Source organism: Hyaena hyaena, unplaced genomic scaffold (assembly GCF_003009895.1).
Source record: "Hyaena hyaena isolate Hyena2069 unplaced genomic scaffold, ASM300989v1 scaffold_738, whole genome shotgun sequence".
Taxonomy (NCBI): Eukaryota; Metazoa; Chordata; class Mammalia; order Carnivora; family Hyaenidae; genus Hyaena; species Hyaena hyaena.
This window is the reverse complement of record NW_024081374.1, coordinates 371,528-397,108: the sequence shown is the minus strand read 5'-3', so window position 1 is coordinate 397,108 and position 25,581 is coordinate 371,528. Positions and strand designations below refer to the sequence as shown.

General features: G+C 37.5%; 1 protein-coding gene and 1 pseudogene across 6 annotated transcripts in view; one reads left to right on the top strand and one right to left on the bottom strand.

The window, feature by feature from the left end:
• The window catches only part of LOC120220950 (cytochrome c oxidase subunit 7B2, mitochondrial), a 123,226-nt gene that overhangs the window by 8,481 nt on the left and 89,164 nt on the right, over positions 1 to 25,581 (bottom strand). The window lies entirely within an intron of this gene.
• LOC120220951 lies at positions 20,738 to 22,056 on the top strand (annotated as a pseudogene).

Here is a 25,581-nt window from a genome sequence, read left to right as displayed (position 1 = left end):
GCTCTGAGCTGGCAGTCAGCACAGAGCCCGACGCGGGGCTCGAACCCACGAACCGCGAGATCATGACCTAAGTGAAAGTCGGATGCTTAACCGACTAAGCCACCCAGGCGCCCCAGTAGGTGTTACTTTTAAATAGGGCTTCAAAGTCATCTAAGTTTAGGAAATACACAGGTAACAAAGTGAAAATTGTTTTCTATTGAAGTATTTTCCAAACCTCTATTGTGCTAACGTACACAGCTATTCTCTGAGAGGAATGGCATGTGGGCCTTTCCAAACTTAGCAGAACATGCCATGCTTTTTTTCCCCCTGGAGCGTATCTCTGTATTAGTGTTTTTCAGAACACACTTCAGGGAACACCAAAGAATGTCTCTGTGCTCTCAATGCTGTTACATCATTGTACTCATTCCCAATAGTTTAATAGTTCCAGAAGGCATTTCACAACAAAATCACTTCTTTGTAAGGGACTTTTAACAAACATATGACTGAAGGAGTTTAGAGTGTATGTGAAGTCCAGGGTGTCTTAACAACACTCATAGTAGTAATTAACTCTAGCCTTCATTATGTGATTCTTACTTCTACAGTTTTAATATCTGTGCAGGTATTTCCCTCCTCTCCACATCTACCTTTATTCATTAAATGCTCTATGAATAGAAAGATAGCATGATTCTACAATGCCCATTAGAGTTGCAGCAACAACCCCTCACTGCATAATCTGAAACTTTCATTTAAATATTGAAATGAAAATGTACAAGCCATTCCTGCATTTAATCTAAATATGTCACTGATAAGTAAAAGTAAAAATTGAAAATTTTAACTTTTAGATACCAAAGACATTTGAAATCTGAAAGATGCATTCAATTGAATGTTTCCATGTTTGATGAAAACTGTCTTTGATTTCTAACCTGAAATCATGCCCGTAAAGGTCTACTCCAGAAGTTAACTTTGATCAAATCCCAAATTCAGATTGGAACATTTAGTGCAGCAAAATAATCCTTTCTTCCATGTTTCTGAAATCTCCAGATTCTTTTATTTCCGACTTAGGTCTTCCCTGCCCTCCTAAACTCTGCTCAAATACATCTGTAAATAAAACCTTTATGAGTAAGGCTTTTGTTCTTGCCATCATCTGGGAAACCATATTATGAAGCATCTGCAGAGAAATTCCATTTGATGAGAAGAGCACTTCACAGCCCTAAAGTAGTAACTATCATCACTTTCCAAGTTGTTTTTCCAGGCCAGCTCTCTTTTAGTATACTTTTTTTTCTTTTCACTTTCATATAATTTTGAAAACTTATAACAAGATGTTGGCATTTTACCTTTTTTTTTTGTTCTTCCATTTAGGATCCATTATTTGGAAGTGAGAAAGACTTTGGCCAGAGGGGCTGACTCTGGTAAACTGATTTTTTTCTTTCTTGTAAATGCCTCAGAAGAAACAGTGAGACAGGATGCACTTTGCCAAGCCTTGGGGCAGGGATTCTGCTTTAGTGAGCTGATATTTCATTTTAGTTTTTAAGTTCTTGAGGGATGGACACTAAAAAAGAGGTTATCCATCTAAACACATGCAACAGAAATTCAGAACACAGATTCTTGTTTTCAAATTCTAAGCCTTCCAAGTTAGAATTCTATTTTCAAAGAAGTTACTTTCAGCTTCTCTTTCATTAATCTAATGGAATCTAAAATGTCACAGACTAAAAACAGCATTCTTAACTAAATTAGTATAATTTAACCATGTGAATATTTGTTAATTGGAAAAGTAAGATTTCTATACAAATAGGTCATAATTTTGGTTACACAAATCATTTATATGGCTTACAACCATTGCTGCTGATGAAATTGTGGGTTTCTTTATATGATGTATTTTATCACATTTGTCAAATCCAAATCATAAGATCTAAAAGACACAGACATCACTTTAAACTGTCCTTTAATGTCTTCTGTAATTGTTTGGTCACTGGACATTCATGACTTGGTATTATAAACATATGCCTTTCTTACATTCTTTTTCTATTTGAAGGAGACATGGAGAAACAAACTCATGAATGTGTTTTACTAATGCAAGCTAATTATGGGAAAAAGGCACAAAGATCTAAGTATAGAAATAGGTGAGGGACCTGAATCCTTTGCCCTCCTTAGAATAAGGATATTGACTGAGAATGGAAGATGGATGGCTTCCTAAAAGCAACAAGATGCTGTTAAAAGAAGAAGGTGAAATGAATACTAAAATTAGGGGTGGGAGGGAAAGTCCACAATAAGGGAAGAAAAACTTGATCTAATCATTGGTCTATCAGGGGGAGAGGTAAAAACAGAGATTTATTCATTAAATGACAGGGACCAGGGATTAGATTGCCTATAATTTCTTCTATCTCTAACATTTTGTTTCTGCATCAAAAGCTTCAAATAAATGTGCTGCACAGGCCCAGAGAAGTCAGTGTTATGGGAGATTACAACTGTGTGGGAATGGGCCGATACATACTCTTCTACTTATTTCTAGGGGTGCCTGGGTGGCTCAGTCTGTTAAGTGTCCAACTTCGGCTCAGTGTCCAACTTCGGCTCAGATCATGGTTTGTGGGTTCGAGTCCTGTGTTGGGCTCTGTGCTGACAGCTAGCTCAGAGCCTGGAGCCTGCTTCTGATTCTGTGTCTTCTCCTCTCTCTGACCCTCCCCTGCTCATGCTGTCTTTCTCTCAAAAAATAAATTAAAAAAAAATTTAAAAATCTATTTCTAGAACTAAAAGTTGCCCTTTCAAGTCTGCATAATGAAAAGATCCTCTAGAAACCCTAGATAATACTGAAATTATTTTATTGCTTACGCATGATTCAACCGAGCTCTTCTTATGTGACTACAGTCTGCTGAACACTAGAGTTACAAAAATGGGTAAGAATGGCCCATTCTTTTAGGAATATTCAGCTATTGAAGAGACAGATAATCATAAGGTTTAAGTACGAAAAGTGTTATAACAGATATGATCAGGATGCCGTGTCATCAAAAATGAAAGGTACCCTTCTCATCCACAGAGTTCATGAGGAACTTCCTGGATTAATGGTGGATGAGTTAAGTTCTCAAATATGTTCAACCAGACACAAAAAAATGGTGTGAAGAAACTTACTAAGGGCTTTTCTTCAACTGTCAATGCTAAAATTTTGTTTTCAAATACTTCTCCTTTGAAGGAGACCTTCACACTCAAACATATATGAATCAAGACAGTCTTCGTTAATGTCAAGTACAAAATAGCAGCACATGTAACAGTGGCACATAAGCATCATATTGAAATAAATCTTCTGGCTTTTTGCCAATTCTATAATACATTTTCATCTTGATTTCATCTTGATTGAATATAATAATCACCACAACATTTGCTTTTAATGTTACTAAGAAACAATAGCAGATAGACTTCTTCAAAAATAAATGTAGACAATTCATTAAGACTGACTAGACACAAAATAAACAGAGTTAAGATAGTTAGAATCTAAATTTTTTCAGAATTAATATATCCAAGGTGGAGCCATTTCCTGCATTTTCTTCTGAGTTCATGATATTGCAGGATCACCTATAACTTTATAATGTAAAGAGCCATAGAGAGTAACTAAGAACATTTTGGGATTAATATTGAGAAATAAATAGTAGCTATGCTTCATGAAGGATTGGACTGAAGCTAGATTATGAAGGTACTCCTCTAAGTATGTCTTACAGCCAATGTTATCTAAGAGCCTGCAAATGGTAACTGTCAAAATACTGGCAAAGTCCAAAAATACTGATAAAACACATATCCAGCAGCTAGATAATGCCAGAAATTCCCTACATAAAACATTCATTTATTTGACTGCAAACAACAGCCCAATAACAACAAACACTTTAAGCCAAAACATCAGTTTATAATGTGTGAACTATACACAATATGAGAATGTATGGAAGGATATTGGCCCATGCATAAAGAGATCTAGGGAGGCTGGAAAGAGATCTAGGGATGATGGAGTAAGATGAAACTAAGCTCACACTGTCCCATGGATACAACAAGAAATACTCATCAAATTAGGTAGTTTAAATAGTATTTCTGGTAAATAACCCAGAAAACCACCTAAAGACTGGCAGAACAAACTCCACAAAATAGAGGTAAAGGAGGGCCACAATTAAGAGGCAAGGAAGGACGGAGATGTGGTGGGAAGAAAAGTGGACCTCAGTAGTCCACTGGAGGGAGGGAACGAGCCACAGGTGTGGAGATGGGCAAGAAACAGATGGTCACACTGGGGATCCCAAAGACATATCACCATGTAACATTTGGCTCTGAAAGCAAGAAAGACTGAATTTCCTGAGTTCTTACAACCAATGGGACCTAAAGCCTGGAATTTTAAAAATCAGTGGCTTTATTCTGAGAGAGCCCCGAGGGCAATAGGAAGCTGAATCCCCATCCTTAAAGAAACAGCATAACAAAACATCCCTGGGAGACACAGTAATAGAAGCAGCAGTTTGAAAAATGTCCAAGGCATACTGGAGTGAAAGCTATTTACTCATCTCTGGGCCTGTCCTATAGAGGCAGGGGACACATGAAGACCCCTTCAGGAACAAAGGAGCTAGCAGAAGACATTTCTCTACCAGTCCCTCAACATAAACACAGGCTGCCTGCTATAGCAACAGCAGACATTCATTACCTAATTTTCTTATACCAAACCGGACCTCCCAGTTTTGTCAGATTTGCCCTTTCCAGTCATACGTGCCTTGGTCCTGGAGCTGTAGTCTCCCTTCCCCAGAAGAACAGCACAAACCTTGCCAACACTGCATCTCCCAACTAGCGTGCTTTGTGGGGTCTAAATGCCGGTAGCAGCAGCAGCAGCAGTGGCAAGGCCCTGTGGAAGCCTGAGGCACACCTTGTTAAAACTGCACCCCCCACCCGCCCTTTACTGCTCACATGCAGCCCCACCTGCAACTGCAACTGCAGGTCTCATTTCACAAGAAGACCAATGTTAAACACCTTGTTAAAACTGTATACTCCACCCCAGCCAGGGACCAAACACTACAAAGAAAGCCTCTGCACATGACTGGACTGAAGGAAAAGGTCCTTCAGAAAAGGTCCACAACCGCAAGGCACACAAATTACATTTAAGAGACACTTCCTGAAATGCAAGGTTCTGGGTAATGGGGGACATACTGCACTGCAGGGCAATAGGACCTCTTCTTCATAAGGCCATTACTTTTCAGAACAGGAGACTTCCTAACACACTGACTACATGACTTCCTAACACACTGAAACAGACACAGAGAGTTAGACAATATGAGGAGACAGAGGAATGTATCCCAAATGAAAGTACAGGACAAAACCACAGCAAGAGATCTAAGCAAAAAGGATATAAGCAATATGTCTAGTAGAGAACTTAAAGTGCAGATCATAAAGATATTCACTGGACTTGGGAAGAGAGTGAAGAACATCAATAAGACCCTTAATAAAGAGATTAAACAGAACTAATCAGAGATGAAGAAGACAATAAATGGAATTAAAACTACATGAAATGGAATAAATAGCAGACTAGAGAAAGCAGAGGAATGAATTAGTAACCTGAAAGACAGTGATGGAAAGTAATCAAGCTTCTCTAATCTGAGGAAGGAAACAGATATCTAGATCTAGGAGGCATGGAGATCCCCCAACAACATCAACCCAATAAGGCCCATGCCAAGACACGGTAATTAAATGGCAAAAAGTAGTAATAAAGAGATAATTTTAAAAGCAGCAAGAGAAAAGAACAAAGCTACATACAAGGGAAATCCCATAAAGCTATCAGTGGATTTTTAAACAGAACTTTAAAGACCAGAAGGGAGTGGCATGATATATCCGAAGTGCTAAAAAAAAAAAAAAAAAAAAAAATCTGCAGCCAAGAATACTCTATCCAGCAGGCTATCATTCAGAATAAGAGAGATAGTTTCTCAAGCAAACAAAAGCTAATGAGGTTCATAACCACTACACAAGCCTTCCAAGAAATGCTTAAGGGGATTTTTGAGTGGAAAGGAAAGACAATCATAAGTTAGAGTATGAAAAGAAGAAAACACAAAAGCAGTAAAAATGAATATATCTGTAAAAAACAGTCAAGGATTCACAAAATAAAAGGATGTAAAGCATATACGAATACGTGGGGACAAGGAGGAATGGAATAAAAGAATGGGCTCAAACTTAAATGACGATCAACTTAATATAAACTGCTATATGCAGAAGATGTTAAACATAAACCCAATGGTTACCACAAATCAACAACCAGTAGTAGATATGCAAAGAATAAAGGAGAAGCAATCCAAATGTATCACTAAAGAAAGCCTGCAAACCATGAAAGAGACCCAGAGAAGAAAGGATCAGAGAATACATACCAAACAACCACAAAACAAGTAACAAAATGATAATATATACATATCTACCAAAATGACTTTTACACTTGATCTTAGCCAAAAGGCTGAGAAGCAATCCAAAATGACTTTTAATATAAATGTACTAAGTGCTCTAACAAAAGGATACAAAGTAAGAAAATACATTTTTAAAAAAAGACCCATCTGCATGCCACCCATGAGAGACTCATTTCAGACATGAAGACACCTGTAGAATAAAAATGAGGGGATGGAGAAACATTTACCATGCAAATAGATATCAAAAAGTTGGGGTGGTAATGCTTATATTAGACAAAATAGACTTTAAACCAAAGACTGTATTCAAATACAAAGCAGGACTGTATAAAGGGGACAATTCAAGAAGAAGATATAACAACTGTAAATATTTATGCACCCAACATGGAAGCATCCCAATACACAAGACAAACATAAAAGAAATAATTGATAGTAATAAAATAATAGTAGGGGACTTTAACACCCAAGTTACATCAATAGAGAGATCATTAAAAACAGAAAATCAATAAGAAACAGTGGCTTTGAATGATACACTGTACCAGATGGATTTAACAGAAAGTCATACTCAGAACATTACATCCTAAAACAGCAGAATACATATTCTTTCCAAGTACACATGGAACATTCTCCAGAATAGACCACTTATTGGTCATAAAACAAGTCTACAAATTTTAAAAGACTGAAGTCATATCATGTGCATTTTTCTGGCCACAACTCTATGAAACTAGAAATCAAACACAAGAAAAAATGTGGAAAGAGCACAAATACATGGAGGTTAAATAACATGCTACTAAACAATGAATGGGTCCATCAAGAAGTCAAGAAGAAATCAAATGTTTCATGGAGAGAAAAAAATGAAAATGAAAACACAATGGTCCAAAATCTCTTGGAAAAAGCAAAAACAGTTCTAAGATGGAAGTTTCTATCAACATAGGCCTACATCAGAAAGCAAGAAAAATTTCCAATAAACAACCTAACCTTATACTAAAAGGAGCTAGGGAAAAAGCAACAAGCAAAACCCCAAACCAGAAATGAAATAATAAAGATTACAGCAGAAATAAATAGAAACAAACCAGCAAAAAACAATAGAATAATGAACCAAGAGATGGTTCTTTTTTTTTTTTTTAAAGTAGGCTGCACCTCCAACGTGAAGCCTGAACTGACAACCCTGAGATAGTCACATGCTCTACTGAATGAGCCAACATGGCACCCCAAGAGCTGGTTCTTTGAATAAATGAACAACATTGATAGACCTGTAGCCAACTCATAAAAAAAAAAGAGAGGGAGGGAGGGAGGGCAGTGGGGGAAGATGGGGGGGGAGAGAGAGAGACAGAGAGAGACAGAGAGAGAGACAGAGAGGGAAGATGAAAATAAAATCAGAAACATAAGAGAAATAATGACCAACACACCAGAAAAAAATAAACAATTATTTCAGAATATTATGAAAAACTATATGACAACAAATTGGACAACCTAGAAGAAATGGATAAATTCCTAGAAACATAATCCACCAAAACTGAAGCTGAAAATTTGAACTGACTGATACCCAGAAATGAAATTGAATACTTAATCAAAAAAACCCCAACAAATAAAAGTTCAGGACCAGGTGGCTTCACAGGGGAATTCTACCAAATATTTAAAGAAGAGTTAATATCCATTCTTCTCAAACTTTTCCAAAAAATAAAAGGAAAACTTCCAAATTAATTCTATGAGGCTAGCATTACCCTGATACAAAAACCAGATAAAGACACCACAAAAGAAAAGAAAGAAAGAAAGAAAGAAAGAAAGAAAGAAAGAAAGAAAGAAAAGAAAAAAAAAAAAAAAGAACCATAGGCCAGTATCTCTGATGAACATAGATGCAAAAACAAAACAAAAAAAATCTTCAAAAAAATTAGCAAACAGAATGCAACAATACATTAAAAAATTGTTCACCATGATCAAGTGGGATTCATTCCCAGGATGCAAGTGCAATTCAATATTCACACATCAATCAATACGATACACTGCATTAATAAGAGAAAAGATAAAAACAGTAAGACCATTTTAATAGACGCAAAATAGCATTTGACAAATTAAAACATCCATTCATGATAAAAACCTTCAACAAAGTAGCTTTAGAGGAACATACCTCAATATAATAAACTCCTTATATAAAAAACCCACAGTTAACATCATGTTAGTCAATGGGGAAAAACTGAAAGCTTTCCCTCTAAAGTCAGAAACAAGATGAGGATGTCCACTCACCACTTTTATCCAACATAGTACTGAAAGTCCTAGCCCTAGCAATCAGAAAGAAATAAGAAGAAACATAATGAAATAAAAGACACTGAAATTGGTAAAGAACAGGTAAAACGCTCACTATTTGCAAATGGCATGATACTATATATAGTATAAAACTGTTACACTATATAAAACTCCACCACAAAACTGTTAGAACTGATAAATCAATTCAGTAAGATGGCAGGATACAAAATCAATACACAGAAATCTGTTGCATCTCTATACACTAAAAATGAAGCAGCAGAAAAAGAAATTAAGAAAATAATCCCATTTACAAATACACCAAAAATAATAAAATACCTAGGAATAAACTTAACCAAAGAGGAAGAAGATCTGTACTCTGAAAACTATAAAATACTAATGAAAGAAACTGAAGACAACAAAGAAATGGAAAGACATCCCATGCTCTATACTAGCCAAAGCAAAACATCTCTATACTACCCAAAGCAATCTACACATTTTTTTATTTTTAAATTTTTTTTTTTAGAGAGAAAGAGAGTGGGCGGAATAGAGGGGCAGAGGGAGAGAGAAAGAGAATTTAAGTAGGCTCCATACTCAGCATGGAGCTTAACATGGGGTTCAATCCCACAACCCTGAGGATCATGACCTATACCAAAATGAATAGTCAGACTCTCAAGCAACTGAGCCACCCAGCTGCCCCACAATCTACACATGTAACACAACCTTGGTCAAAATACCAACAGCAATTTTCACAGAACCAGAAGACAATTTGTATGGAACCACAAAACACCCCAAATAGACAAACAATCTTGAAAAAGAAAAACAAAACTGGAGGTATATCACAATTCCATATGTCCAGTTATATTACAAAGCTTCAGTAATCAAAACAGTATGGTACTAGCACAAAAACACACACATAGATCAATAGAACAGAATACAAAGTGCAAAATAAACCCTCAATTGTATGGTCAGTTAATCTTCAACAAAGGAGGAAAGAATGCAATGGGAAAAAGATAGTCTCTTCAACAAATGATGCAGGGAAAACTGGATAGCTATATGCAAAAGAATGAAATTTGACCACTTTCTTACACCATATACAAAAATAAACTCAAAATAGATTATAGACCAAACTGTGAGAACTGAAATAAAAGTCCTAAAATAGAGCACAAATAGAGCACAGGCAGTAATTTCTCTGACATGTGCCATGACAACATCTTTCTAGATATGTCTCCTAAGGCAAGGGAAATAAGAAAAATAAACTCTGGCATCATCAAAAGAAAAAGCTTCAGCACGGCAAAGGAAGCAACAAACAAAACTAAAAGACAACATACTGAATGGGAGAAGACATTTGCAAATGACATATCCAGTAAAGGCCTAATATAACAAATATGTAAAGAATTTATAAACTCAACACTAAAAAAACAAATAACCCAATTAAAAATGGCAGAAGACATGACCAAATATTTCTCCAAAGAAGACATACAGATGGCCAACAGACAAATGAAAAGCTGCTCAACATCACTCAACAAGTAAATGCAAATCAAAACCAAAATGAGATACCACCTCACACCTGTCATCAGAATGGCTAAAGTAAAAAATTCAAGAAACATGTATCGGTGAGGATGTGGGGAAAAAGAACCCTTGTGCACTGTTGGTGAGAATGAAAACTGGTACAGCTATGATGAAAGATAGTATGGAGGTTCCTCAAAAAATTGAAAACAGAACTCTCTATGATCCAGCAATTGCCCTGCTGGGTATTTACCCAAAGAATACAGAAACACTAATTCAAAGAGACACATGCACCCCTATATTTATTATAGCATGATGTACAATAGACAAATTACAGAAGCAACCTAAGTATCTATTGGTAGATGAATGCATACAGAAAAATAGTGTACACACACACACACACAGTGGAATATTATTCAACCATAAAAATGAATGAAATGTTACCATTTGTAAGGACATAGATGAATCTAGAGAGCATAATGCTAAGCAAACTAAATCAGAGAAATACAAGTACCATATGATTTCATGCATATGTGAAATTTTAAAAATGTAATATATGAACATAGAGGGGAAAATAAAAGAGAGAGGCAAACCATAAAACAGACTCTTAACTACAGAATACACACTGAGGGTTTTTGTAAGGGAGGTGAGCAGGCAGATGGGTAAAATGGGTAAAGGGTATTAAGGAGGGCACATGTTGTGATGAACACTGGGTGTAAGTGATGAATCACTAAATCCTACACCTGAAATTAATGTTACACCGTATGTTAACTAACTGGAATTTAAATAAAAACTTGGAGAAAAACACAAAGAAAATAGGAGAGAGAGAGAGAGAGAGAGAGAGAGAGAGAGAGAGAGAGAGAGAGAAACCAAAAAACAGACTCCTAACTATAGGGAACAAATAGATGGTTACCAGAGTAGAGGTGGGTGGGAGGATGGGTGAAATAGTATTTAAGTTTGATAAGCACTGGATAATAAATGCATGGAACTGCTGAATCACACTAAAATGTAAACTTGAACCTAATATATCACTGTATGTTAACTACACTGGAATCAAAATTTTAAATACATACATACATATATACTTAAATATATAAACAAAGTAAAAAATAAAATAAATGCACTTAATTGTTTAAAGAAAAGAAAAGAAAAGGGGATCCAGTTTCAGACAACTACTAAATGAACCCTGGCCATTTCCTCATCTACCATCCATTCTTCTTACACTCCATCCAGTTTCCACCTAATCATGTTATATAAATAGGTAATACAAAGGTCATTAATGGCCTCTCTTGCCTCTAAAGTGGACATGTCAAATCACTTGTCTGGACTTTGCAGCTAAAATAGCACCAGTGATGCATCCCTCCTCTGGAAGGCTTCTCTTCTTTTCAGTTTCTATGCTATTCCCTTAGTTTTCTTTCTATCTCTATGGCTATTTCTTCTTTACAAACTCCTCTTGCTATTGCGGGTCCTTAATGTAGAAATTCTTAATGGCTCAGCCATAGGTTTCCCCTTCATTTTCACTTTATATGGTCTCTACCTATTCCAAGCCACAGTAATTATCATGGGCAACTAGATAACTCCCAAATTGTATCTCCACATATAAATCATTTTCTTCATTCAGGGACACTACATGAAACTTCCTTCATATCTCCTAATTCACATTCTAAGATATTCAAAAGATAATTCAAAGATAATGTAATATCTGCAAAATCAATAGTTACTATGGGTACACTTACTATGGCACATATCAGAACCTCATTAGAACTGGAAGTCTGTACCCTTTGACCAATATTTTCCCATTTCCTCTATCTCCCAGACCCTGAAAACCACTACTTCATTGTTTCTATGAGTCCAGTTTTTTATATTTCCACATATAAGTGAGATCATAGGGTATCTGTCTTTCTCCATCTGACATTAAAAAAAATTTCTTTTTACATCTATTTATTTTTGAGAGAGACCGAGCATAAGGTGGGGAGGGGCAGAGAGAGGAGACACTGAATCCGAAGCAGGCTCCAGGTCCCAAGCAAGCTGTCAGCACAGAGCCCGACACGGGGCTCAAACCCATGAACCATGAAATTATGACCTTAGTGGAAGTTGGCTGTTCAACCGAGCCAGCCAGGTACCCCAGTGACTTACTTCTTTTAACATAATAATACTGTCCAGTTCATTCATGCTGTCACAAATGGATTTACTTCTTTGTTATGGCTGAGTTACATTTCATTCCAAATATTTAACAGATTTTCTTCTTTTTTTTTAATGTTTTATTTATTTCTGAGAGAGAGAGGGAGAGCGTGAGAGCGAGCGAGCAGGGGAGGGTCAGAGATACAGAATCTGAAACAGGCTCCAAGCTCTGAGCTGGCTGTGAGCAGAGAGCCCAGTGCAGGGCTCGAACCCATGAACCTCGAGATCATGACCTGAGCCGAAGTTGGACACTCAACTGACTGAGCCACCCAGGTACCCCAACAGATTTCTTCTTTGTCCATTTATCTGTCAGTAAATACAGATATTCCAAGTCTTGTGAATAATGCTGCAATGAACACAGGAGTGCAGATATCTCCAGATACTGACTTCATTTCCTTTGGCTATGTACACAGAAGTGGGACTGCTGGGTCATATGGTAGTTCTATTTTTAATTGTTTGATATTTTTAATTGTTTGAGGAACCTCTGTACTTCTTCCCAAAATAGCTATACTAGTTTACTTTCCCAGAAAGAGTACACGAGGGTTCTTTTTTCTCCACATTCTTGGAAACACTTGTTATCCTGTCTTTTTGATAACAGCCATCTTAACAGGTGGGAGGTGATATCTCACTGTGGTTTTCACTTGCATTTCACAGTTGATTACTGATGTTGAGTACCTCTTCACGTACCTATTACCCATGTGGAGGTATTCTTTGGTAAACTGTCATCTATTCAGGTCATCTGCCCATTTTTAAGTCAGGTTGATTCTTTTCCTATTGAGTTGTGTAGGTTTCTTTTTTATATTTTTTGGATATTAACCCCTTATCAGATATATAGTTTTCAAATATTTTCTCCCATTCTGTAGACTGAATTTCATTTTGTTGATTGTTTCCTTTGCTGTGCAAAAACTTTTTAGTTTGATAACCTCTGACTTGTTTACTTTGCTTTTTGCCATCAAATCCAAAAATCGTTGCCAAGATCAATGTCTAAGAGCCTTTTACCTGTGTTTTCTTTACTGAGTTTTACTGTCTCAGGTATTACATTTAAGTCTTTAAATCCATTTCAAGTTAATTTTCATGAGTAGTGTAAGATAGGGATCCAGTGTTAGTCTTCAGTATGTGGATAGCCAGTTTTCCCAATATCATTTACTGAAGAGATATTTCCCTATTGCATGTTTTTGGTGCCCATGGCAAAGATTAATTGATTGTCTATATGTGGGTATATTCCTGGGCTCTTTACTTGGTTCCATTGGCAAATGTATCTGTTTTCATCCAGTTCCCTACTGTTTGTATTACAATAGCTTTGTAATACAGTTTTAAATCGGGAAGTATAAAACCTCCATCTTTGTTCTTTTTTCTCAAAATTGCTTGTTTGTGATCTTTTGTGCTTTAATATGAATTTTAGGATTGCTTTTATCTACTTCTGTGAAAATTTGGTAAGGCTTGCATAGAATCTGTAGATTACCTTGATGGTATGGACAATTTAACAATATTAATTCTTCTAAGCCATAAACAAAGGAAAACTTCTATTTATGTGTGTCTTCTTCAGTTTCTTTCATCAATGTCTTATAGCTTTTGTTATAGTCTTTCACCCCTTGGTTAAATTTATTTCTAAAAATTTTCCTGTTTCTGATGTTACTGTAAATAAAATTGTTTTCTTAACCTCTCTTTCCAAAAGTTCATTGTTAGTGCACAGAAATGCAAATTATTTTTGTATACTAATTTTGTATACTGCAGACTTAATTAGTTCTAATAGTTTTTTATGGAGTCTTTAAAGTTTTCTTTCTATGTGATCATGTCATTTGCAAATGGAGATAATTTTATTTCCTCCTTTCTCACTTGGATGCCTTTTCTTTTTCTTGCTTGATTGCTTTGGCTATGATTTCTAGTACTATGTTAAATAGGAGTGGTAAGAATGGACACGCCCAGGGGCACCTGGGTGGCTTAGTCGGTTAAGCGTCCGACTTTCACTTAGGTCATGATCTCGCGGTTCGTGGGTTCGAGCCCCGCGTCGGGCTCTGTTCTGACTGCCAGCTCAGAGCCTGGAGCCTGTTTCAGAGTCTGTGACTCCCTCTCTCTCTGACCCTCCCCTGCTCACGCTGTCTCTCTCTCTCTCCTAGAAATAAATAGAACATTAAAAAAAAAATTAAAAAAAATGGACACGCCTGTATTCTCCATAATCTTGGAGGAAAAACTCAACCTTTCAGTGCTGAATATGTTAGCTATGCACTTACCATATATGGCCTTTATTATGTTGAGGTATAATCCCTCTCTATACAATTTCTTGATTTTTTCTTTTAATCATGAAAAGATGTTGAATTTTGTAAAATGCTTTTTCTAAATGTATTGAGATGACAATAAGTTGTATCCTTCATTCTGTTAATGTGATTTATTACCTTTATTCATTTATTTATGTTGAATCATTCTTCACAACTGATGTTCTATATGCAGAAACATGACTGTGTAACATTTACACTGAAAAACCTTTGTTATATACTCTGATGATGTGCTCTAAAATGATTTCAATATAATGATACCATTTCAATATTATGATATTCATGGGAATAAATTAACTTTAGTTTCTAACAAGGAGTTGTTAGAATTTAAAAAACACAACCAGAAATCCACATTTCAGCAACGGTTTACATATGTACCTGAAACCTAACTATAGAAATATAAATCAGAGGGTTTGTTAATAACCTAAGGGATGTGAGAAATAATTTTTTATTGATAAGATGACTACTATTTAACATACATGGTTAACTAGAAAGGTTATATCAGACCTAATGCTTTTGCATAAATAAAGATTGAGGCTCTGGTAAGCATAGCTGCCTGATACACTGAGAAAAGCCCTTTAGATCTAGAGTCGCATTGGTCCTAAGTTTCTTTGCTGCATACAGAATTCTGTTATCCTTTTTTATTTTTAATTTATTATCCTTTATTAATATTTTATTTATTTCTAGGAGAGAGAGAGAGAGAGAGAGAGAGACAGCGTGAGCAGGGGAGGGTCAGAGAGAGAGGGAGTCACAGACTCTGAAACAGGCTCCAGGCTCTGAACTGGCAGTCAGCACAGAGCCTGATGCAGGGCTCGAACCCACGAGCCGCGAGATCATGACCTAAGTGAAAGTTGGACGCTTAACCGACTAAGCCACCCAGGCGCTCCTGTTATCCTTTTTTAAAAAATATATAATTTATTGTCAAGTGGCTAACATACAGTGTATACAATGTGCTCCTGGTTTCAGGGGTAGATTCCCATGATTTATCGCTTATATACTACATCCAGTGCTCATCCCAAGAAGTGCCCTCCTCAATGCCCATCACCTATTTTCCTCTCTTCCCCGCACCCTCCCACATCAACCCTTAGTTTGTTCCCTGTATTTAAGAGTCTTTTATGAGTTTGCCTTCCTCTCTGTTTGAAACTATTTTTCCCCTTCCCTTTCCCCGTGGTCTTCTGTTAAGTTTCTCAAGTTCCACATATGAGTGAAAACATATATCTGTCTTTCTCTGACTTATTTCACTTAGCATAGTATCCTCAAGTTCCACCCACATTGTGGCAAATGGCAGGATTTCATTCTTTCTCATTGCCAAGTAGTATTCCATTGAATATAAACCACATCTTCTTTATCCATTCATCAGTTGATGGAAATTTGGGCTCTTTCTCAGAATTCTGTTATCAAATTCAACTATCTATCTGGCTGCTACTGCTATTAGGAAGAATAAGATTGGCCTTGTTTTAATGTTAAGAAGTGTGCTAAAGTAGCTTAGGACATTGCCTGAACCTGTGTTCTTTCTACTGAATTCCATATCAAAGAATTTCTTTCATCTTAATACAATCTAACATCAAGGTCTATTGTGCACACAACCCACTCAAACTATTAGAGTGTACAAATATTACCAAAATAACCTTATAATGGCTGAAGAGCCAAATTGTTTTAGGTTAGGACAAAGCACCACACAATATAGCTTCTTTTTTTTTCCTTTTCTTTTTTTAAGGAACAAAAACAAATGACTTATATTCATATATTTAATGATTTGCCTTTAGTGGTCACATAATCACTAGACATTGTAATGCACTGCTTTTAAGATAAAGACTAACATCTTTGACATGACTGCCCAGGTTGTTTGGCCTACGATTAAAAAAACAAAACAAAAAAAAAAACAAAAACAAAAACAAAAAAAACCAGCACAGACTGCATAGCCTGAACAGAATTTTGTTTTCTCACAGTTCTGAGGCTAGAAAACTCAGGATCAAGATCTGGCAGGGTTCCATTTCCTTTGAGAATTCTCTTTCTGGCCTGGAGATGGCTGCCTCTTTGTTGTCTTCACATGAGACTGAGCAAGTGTGGTATCATCCTTCTCTTCTTATATAGGCACCTGCCCTAGCAGAAGGTCCCCACCAACGGCTGACTTAGCCTTTATCTTCTCCTCACATGCCCTATCTTCAAAAATAGTCACACTGGGGACTAGGGCTTCCACATATGAATTCTGGGGATATAGAAACATTCAGTCCATAACAGTGACCTATTATAAGGCTTTTCTGACCCTTGTTTACTAAACCAGCAACATCTCACACAAATCTATTCACTTTCTGCATTCTAGTTACATGTGGATTTCCACCAGTTTCTGGAACATTTATTCCTTCTCTCTACCAAGTCTGCTGTTCTTCTCCTCTGACTTCACACAGTAAATTCTAACTCATTCTTCTGTTATTGGCTCAAAGTGTTCTCAGAGAGATCATCTTTATGTTCCCTAATTGTTTCAACTACTCAAAAGCAATAAATTTGCTCTATGACATTCATCATTTGGAATTTTAGTGAAGGATACAGCATATGAATTTTTCGCTGTAGGTGAAAATTTTTCACTGTACACCATTTAATATGTGTATGTCTACTTTAGAATCCCCTTCTTACATCGGTATTTTATTATCTTTTAACTTCTATCACAAACACGGAAATCAGTTATCTTCCTTTTACAGCAAACAAAAACAAAAATTTTATGTTATGCTATTATCTGTAAATCTGAGTATTTACTGAAATAGCAGTTAAAAAAAAACAAAAGTATTCTTTGCCCTTGTGAAGCTTACACAACTCAGTGGGGGAGCAAATCATGGAACGTTCACAATCTTTTATAATTACACAATGTTATAAATTCTATAAAAATGCTAAGTATTATAAAATGGGTATAGAAAAGTAATGCTAATATTCTCTAGGCAGGAAAGACTTATTTGAGGAAAAGACAGCGTGAGTTAATACAATGATCAGAATGAAATATTCCAGTAGAAGAGGGGGAAGGAAATTCAAAGAAGAAAGTGCAACACCCATGGAGGTCCTGAAGTGGAAACTGAAAGCAGCTCAGTGTGACCAAAGCATTGTGAATTGGAGGGAAGCTATCAGAAAAGGTTGTCAGAAAAGGTTGACAAGAGCCAGTAATGCAGAACCTTGCACGCCTCAAAGAGATTCTGGATTTTACTTGCTAAGTACAATACTTCATTGTAATTTCATTATATAATAATTTCTTATAGTACTGTTTTATAGAAACTGGGAGTTAATTTATTCAAAGTTCAGTGAAAATCTGTTTACAGCAATTTAAGATAACCTAGTATACATACACTGCTTTCTAATGTTCTAAACTGAGAGTCAGAGAGCACAGAAAATCTAGACAAGTGGATGGCTGGCATGGCCTTTGGAAAGTCAGTCTCCTTCTCTTTCTCAATTAGCCATTATCTTAGCCATATATTGGGCAGTAGTTAGTTAACAGTCAATTCATGTCTCTGCATACTGTCAAGTGCCTAAACATGCAAACAGTCTGTGTGGTTATTTTAAATGATGAGAGTTTCATTTTTTCCAATCTTGAGAAGTGCAGATAACAAAGCTGAAATTACATGGAGAAAAGAATAAAAAGATATTCTACCTCAGAAAAAAAAAAAAAAAGTGAGTAAATTATAAGAATAGCTATGTATGGGTCCAAATCTCTTTTCTAGTGCATTTCTGATTAAGTTTTCTACTTATAGTAATGTGGCAGAACACATAGAAATATGTATATTCTCAAAGAAGAGGTTCAGTGATAGTGGAACCCAAATACAGGAATTTTAATCAGCATTTTTTCTGAGATCTTTTCCTCAAAACTGAACTCAAATTTAAGTTTTCATGGCTTCACTGTGTGTTGAAACTAGTAACCAAAACCCAAACTTGTCCAAGGCAGGAAACCTGTCTTCTTATAACTAAGATTTCAAAGGGTTGTATCTTCAGGGAAAGGGTAGACCAGAAATAACCCATTCTGTATAAAACCACAAGAAAACGAATTATCTTAAACCCTGAAAGTGCCTGGAGAACACTGGTTAAAAATGATGATTAAGATTTTGGAGCCACCAACTATCCCTCCTGCAGGTTTTACAGCCCTATTTCACACTGTCTTGGTAGTCTGAAAGCCCTCAAGTCAAGAATATACTTTAGAGACCCTAAACTCACAAGTAAATGTAAATCTTCTCCGGAAGAACACACTTCTATCCGAGATCTCAGAGGATTCCCACAACAAAAAAATCTAAGGAAAATGAGTTCACAAAGAAATTACCAAATACAAAGAAAACAAGGCACCAAGGGTAAGATCCAGAAGAAATAATAAAATATTTCAGATAATGGAATTATCAGAGACAGACTCTGTAATAAATATTTATTACAAAGAAGTTTTGAAGGTCTTAAAATAGATTCTGTGATTAAGAAATTATAAAGAGGGGCGCCTGGGTGGCTCAGTCGGTTAAGCGTCCAACTTCAGCTCAGGTCATGATCTCACAGTTCGTGGGTCTGAGCCCCACTTCGGGCTCTGTGCTGACAGCCAGCTCAGAGCCTGGAGCCTGTTTCAGATTCTGTGTCTCCCCCTCTCTCTAACCCTCCCCTGCTCATGCTCTCTCTCAGAAATAAATAAAACATTAAAAAAAAAGAAATTATAAAGAATGACTAAGAAGATTTGAAAAAGAACCAAGTAGAATTTGTAAAAATAAAATTAAAAATCCAATGCATGGGTTTAATGGCAGTGACAATTGAAGAGAGAATTACTGAACAAAAAGATAAATCTGAGAAAGTTATTTTGAATTCAGCAGAGAGAAAAAGAAAAAAACACCCACAAAAAGGCTTCTGATATGTTCAAATGCCTGGAAGAGAACTCAGAAACACACTGGTGAGTACACAGAGAATTATAGTAAAATATGTCTTCCAACTGAGCTAGGGAATTCCTCCTTCTGACCCTTAAAACCACCTTGGCCCTTAATTTTTCAGTCATGTAAGCTGCCTGCAAATCAAACGCAAGAAAACTTCTTGGAAGGCAGGTGAGTTACATATCAAGCTAAGTGTTCACTTAGCAAGGCCTCAGCCTTTTCTTAATCAGAGCCTTTTTAAGTGAGTAAAAAAGGTCTTAAAAAGGATGCAATGCCAGCAGAAGCCAGAGTTCCCTGAAAAACAGCCTCTGCTCCTATGTGTACTTGTCAGCAGAACCAATAGCAGGGGCCACCTAAATGGTAGCACCTGGAGTGCAGTACAGTTTCCTGCTGTTTTCATGAAGCCAAGGTATCCATTAAAGGGCTGGCACAGCTTCCGGAGGCACATTAGAAATGGCCTTTACTAAGTACTTGGTCTCCTCTTCCCTCCACATATAGATTATATTGCTCTAATTGTTCAGTCATGCCTACTGTGTTCTCCTGGTCCCAGGAAAGGGGAAAGAGCTGAACTGTTCCTGTAGGTGTTAATAGTACACGGTTTCTTGCTGAGGAAGTATGAATAGAATTAAGGCTGAGAATGCATTTTTTAAGAGGCTTTTCATTCCTTTTAGTTTTATGCCTGAATCTGAATGTTTGGACTTGATATCCCAAGCTCTTTGAAACTCAAAGGTTCATTGCTTTGCCCTAGGGAAATATGGATCTCTGCTGGCCGACATGATGAATTGCTTTTTGTTATGCCCTTCTCAGACCTTTGGAAATATTAAGGATTAAAAATCAAGAAAACCCAGGAGAAATCAGAAATTCTAACTATAGGTCAGAAGTTGTTGAGCAGAGTGACTTATAAGAGGCCTAAAAATTCCATCATCCTTTAAAGCACCTTACTGATTCCTTTCATCAGAACTGTCATCTATCTGTGTATTGTCTGTATTTTTAAAAATCACATTGGTGAGACTACAAATAGTCATATGAACAACATGATCCTGGGTGCAAAATTCTGGTCTCAGCTCTGCAACTTGATTAACTTTGTGACTTTGGATAGGCTGCAAACTTTCCTTGCTTCATTCTCCTCATATGTGAATAAAGATAATAATGACTACTGTGGTCTAAGGAGAAATGACTTATAAGAAGTTTAATGGGAGAACCACCAAGTAACAATGGTGCCCAGCAGAGGGACGAAGGGCTCTTAGCACTATCATGATATATACCAAACTTTATTAACATTCCTTGTCCATCTCTGGCTCCTTCTCTTGAGCAGCCTCCGGTGTTCAGTAATTTGAAGCAGAGCACCACAACACAGCCTGCTCCGGGAAATTCGTTCTCTCATCACAGTGTGCTGAGCATGTTGGGGAAAGGATTTGGTGATGTCAGCGAAGCCAAAGGAGGCAGCACCACCGGCTCTCAGTTCTTGGAGCAGTTCAAGAGGGCTCAGGCCCTGGCCCAGTTGGCGGCACAGCGTTCTCAGTCCAGAACCACCACCACCTCCTCTCCCAAGAGGAGGCTCTACCTCCCAGTCCCCATTGCTGGTGTAGTACGATTTGAAGAACCTGAATGACTCCATAGTACACAACCCCTTCACCAAATGCCAGGCTTTCACCCCATCTTCAACCATGATGGAGGTGTTCCTTCAGGAGAAGCTGCCTACAGTGGCCACCTCCACTGCCCTCTTCTCTGTTGAGCAAATCCACCTCGGCCCCAAAGATGTCTCCCGGGTCTTCTGATAACCAGCCCTCCAGCGCTCAGCCAGCTCGGCAGAAATTGAAACCACAGAAGAAAAAGGCCTCCTTGACTTCTAAGATTCCTGCTCTGGCTGTGGAGATGCCTGGCTCAGCAGATATCTCAGGGCTAAACCTGCAGTTTGGGTCAGAACCTGTCCTTTCTGATTATGAGTCCACCCCCACCACGAGAGCCTCTTCAAGCCAGGCTCCAAGTAGCCTCTATACCAGCACGGCCAGTGAATCTTCATCTACAATTTCATCTAACCAGAGTCAGGAGTCCAGTTATCAGAGCGGTTCGATTCAGTTGACAACCTATATCTCCCAAAATAATGCTCAGGGCTCTCTGTATGAACAGAGGTCCGCACAGACTCGACAGTACCCTAGCTCCATCTCCTCACCACCCCAAAAGGACCTGACTCGGGCAAAGAATGGCTTTAGCTCTGTGTAGGCCACACAGTTACAGACCATGCAATCTGTTGAAGGTGCTACAGGCTCTGCAGTGAAATCTGACTCACCTTCCACTTCTGGCATCTCCCCTCTCAGCGACACAGTGTCTGCAGCCTCCTTGCTGACAGCAGCCAGTCAACACTCATCCCCCCTGGGTGGCTTGAGCCATGGTGAGGAGAGTGCAAACGCTCCCAGCACGCAACAGAGCAGCACGTTATCGATGCAGCAGAACACCCTTTCATCATCCACGTCTTCTGGGCGCACTTCTACATCCACTCTTTTGCACACAAGCATGGACAGTGAAGCGAACCTCCATTCTTCCTCCAGCACTTTCTCCACCATATCCAGCACGGTCTCTGCACCTCCCTGGGGCAGTTTATGATAAACTTATTGAGAACAATAATTCTTTTATTCATATTTGAATTCCTAGCTCCTATGGAGTATCTGACATATAAAAGTTCTCAATAAATGTCTGCTGAATGAATGAATTCTGGTAAAGCTAACAATCCAGACATAGGGCCATATTGGAGAGGATAAGGAAAAGAGGGAGTAAGGAGAGTTATGCATCACAGTTTTAATATGTCATATCATTTGGACATATATATGTGTATATAATATACATATATGTGTTATATACATATATATGCATTATATATACGTTATTAGTATATAATGGCTTGTGTCAATTTCCCTTTTTTAAAAGGAGTATAACTTCATGAACTTAGAAAGAAAGACATTTCTCATTTCCCTATTTGTGTGTATGTGGGTGTGAGGGGGTGTGCATGTATGTTCTCTGTGTTGGATGGCCTTAGATCCAAGGATAGAATCCTATTCCTACCAATGGTGAGTCAAGTGGTCTAGTTGGTCCTAAAATTCTCTTTGATAAATTTTCCAGAGGATTACAACATTTACACTTTCATGTAAAAAATAAGGTCTCTTATGCTGCTCCTGACATTTCTATCAGAGTTTATGAACATGATCATAATTCAACCAAATTTAGTCCTTATTTAGTCAGACCTTACATATTTACACCCCTGCCAAGTCATAATTTATGAACTTAAGAGGCAAGAAATGCAGCACAAGGCAAGTACAGAGTTTATGGTCTATATGATTTCTTAAAAAGAAAATCAAAATTTCAATTATACAGACTAAGGATGAAAAAACCTGAGAATTCAAATATCATTTTATTTGAAGTTATATTCATATATGTATCTATAAACATATATGCATTTATGCAGGTACACCAAACTAACAGAAAACTGCTGATTTCTGCAACAAATTAACTCTCTACATAGGTTTTACTTACGCATCTCTGAATCTCTTTATGTATCATGAGTATAAGTTGACTACATAAGGAAAGTTAATTCAGACTCTTATAGGGTATTAGAGAACACAAGAAATAGTTTTGAATTAAAAATATGTCCAACGACAACACACTCATGTCAGCTTCATTCAGGGAGTTGGCAACCACCTATGTGATTCAACTAAAGTGATCTGAAAGATTACCTTTCCTAAACTGTTCTTTTCAAATTGCTGTTATGCCAGAATTCTTTAGCATTTTTGTCTGCAATTTAGGATAATTAGGTGTATATATTAAGGCATTGAGTTTTACTTAATTTCCTCATTGCTTAGATGCTACCACTTGATAACATTTGTTTAGAGATTTAAAAATAAAATAGTGCCACATTAAATTTATACACTAATTAGATAAATTTCAGAAATATTGACATGAAAAAATTCAAAACGATAAAATGCATTTTTAAAATACACACACACACACACACACACATCTAATCTTTATTTTTGAGAGAAAGAGTGACTGTTAGCTGGGGAGGGACAGAGAGAGAGAGGGAGGGAGACACAGAACCCGAAGCAGGCTCTAGGCCCTCCTGAGCTCTTAGCACAGAGCCTGATGTGGGGCTCGAACTAATGAATGGTGAATTCATGACCTGAGCTGAAGTCAGACACACAACCGACTGAGCCACCCAGGCGCCCCTGTATTTTTCACTTAAAAGAAAAAGGAACAGAAGAGTCAGCTACCTTAGGGGTTTAAATGTAGTGATCACAATCCAGTACCTGATCTTCGTCTTCACACCTTATGTAGGTTGTTTAGGTTCAGATATTCAAACCATATTGTCCAAGCCACAGTCTTAAACACAAAGAGACTTAGTGCTATGGCCTATTGTATTCAGAGTACCTATCTCCTGTAAGCAGAGACTCCAGGAAACCACATTACCAAAGGAGTTTGTGTGGTGAGCTTTAAAAAAATTTTTTGATTATTGAATACAGAGCACAAGGCATGACTTAAATGTCCACATACACTAGAAAAATAACAGAAAAGGGGCAAATAGGCTGAAGGTTTTCTTAAGAATCAGGCTGACATTTTTTACACTTCAACAAAAATATATGTATTCTCTGTTTTCTTAAAACATACGAAATACGATGTCCATTTGTAAGCTGATTCGATTTTCCATTGAGTCACAGCCACAGAGAAATACTCTCCTACTATTACAAAGAAAACCCATGGTGTAAGCATGATCAAAAAATGAGAACAAATACTAAGCTTTAGTGTCAGGGGACAGTTGGAAACCATGGTGGGCTACCAATGAAATAATGTTCTTTAATTGAACTTGACTTTTGCACCTTGTTGGAATTTGAGCTGGATTTCCATCTAATTTTATTTTTTTTGAAAGAGAAAGCACGTGTGAGCATGAGCGGGTGAGGGGCAGAGAGAGAGGGAGGCACAGAATCTGAAGTAGGCTCTAAGATGTCAGCACAGAGCCTGACACTGGGCTTCAACCCACAAACTGTGAGATCATGACCTGAGCCAAAGTCAAATGCTTAACTGACTGAGCCACCCAGGTGCCCCCAGATCTAATTTTTAAAGAGGCACTGTATCTAAGTTCAGAGTAGATTTAGTTACTTTCTTTTAAAAATATTTTTAAGAGACAGAGAGGGAGCACAAGTGAGGAAGGGGGAGAGTGAGAGTGAAATAAAGATGAGCTGAGAGAGAGCTGCCAGCACAAAGCCTGATGCGGTGCTTGAATTCACAACCCACAAGATCATGACCTTAGCCAAAGTCCAATGCTTAACTGACTGAGCTACCCAGGGCCCCTGGGGTAGATTTAGTTTCTAAATAAGGTGCAGGGTAAACAAAACACATCTGGAAGTTATATTCAGTCTATGGCTTGCTTCTTTAAGACTTTTATCTAGGGGGGCGCCTGGTCACTCAGGTGGTTGCATTTCTAGCTCTTGATTTCAGCTCAGGTCATAATTTCAAGGTTCATGGATTAGGCTCCATGCTGACAGTGTAGAGCCTGCTTGAGATTCTCTGTCTCCCTCTTCTCTGTCTCCCTCTCTCTCTGTCCCTCCGTCACTCTCTAAATAAACAAAAAAACATACATTAAAAAATAGCTATCTAGAGGAATGTTGCTATAATCTGAATACTTGGGTCCTCCCTACACTGCTCCATTATTTTGAAATCCTAACTCCCAAAGGAAATGGTATTTGGAGACGGAGCTTCTGGGAGGTGCTTAAATCATGAAAGTGGAGCCCTTATGTATGGAATTAGTGCCTTATAAAAGAGGCTCCGAGAGATCTCTGGTCCTGTTCATTATGTAAGACATGGTGAGAAGCTGGTGATCTAAACTCCAGAAGTTGGTTTGTACGCCACCACGCAAGCACCCTGATCTCAGACTGTGGCCTCCAGAACTGTTTATAAGCTACTCAGTGAATGGTATTTGTTACAGCAGTCTGTACTAAGATAGATGCTTCAGTCAGACAATGACTAAATTTTACAATTCAGAAAACACTATAGTAACTGAAAACAGTTACTACAGTAACTAGAAGTCTGTGCTATCATAATTCCCTCATTCTGTTGTTCTCTTTGGGCTAACATGGATTTTTG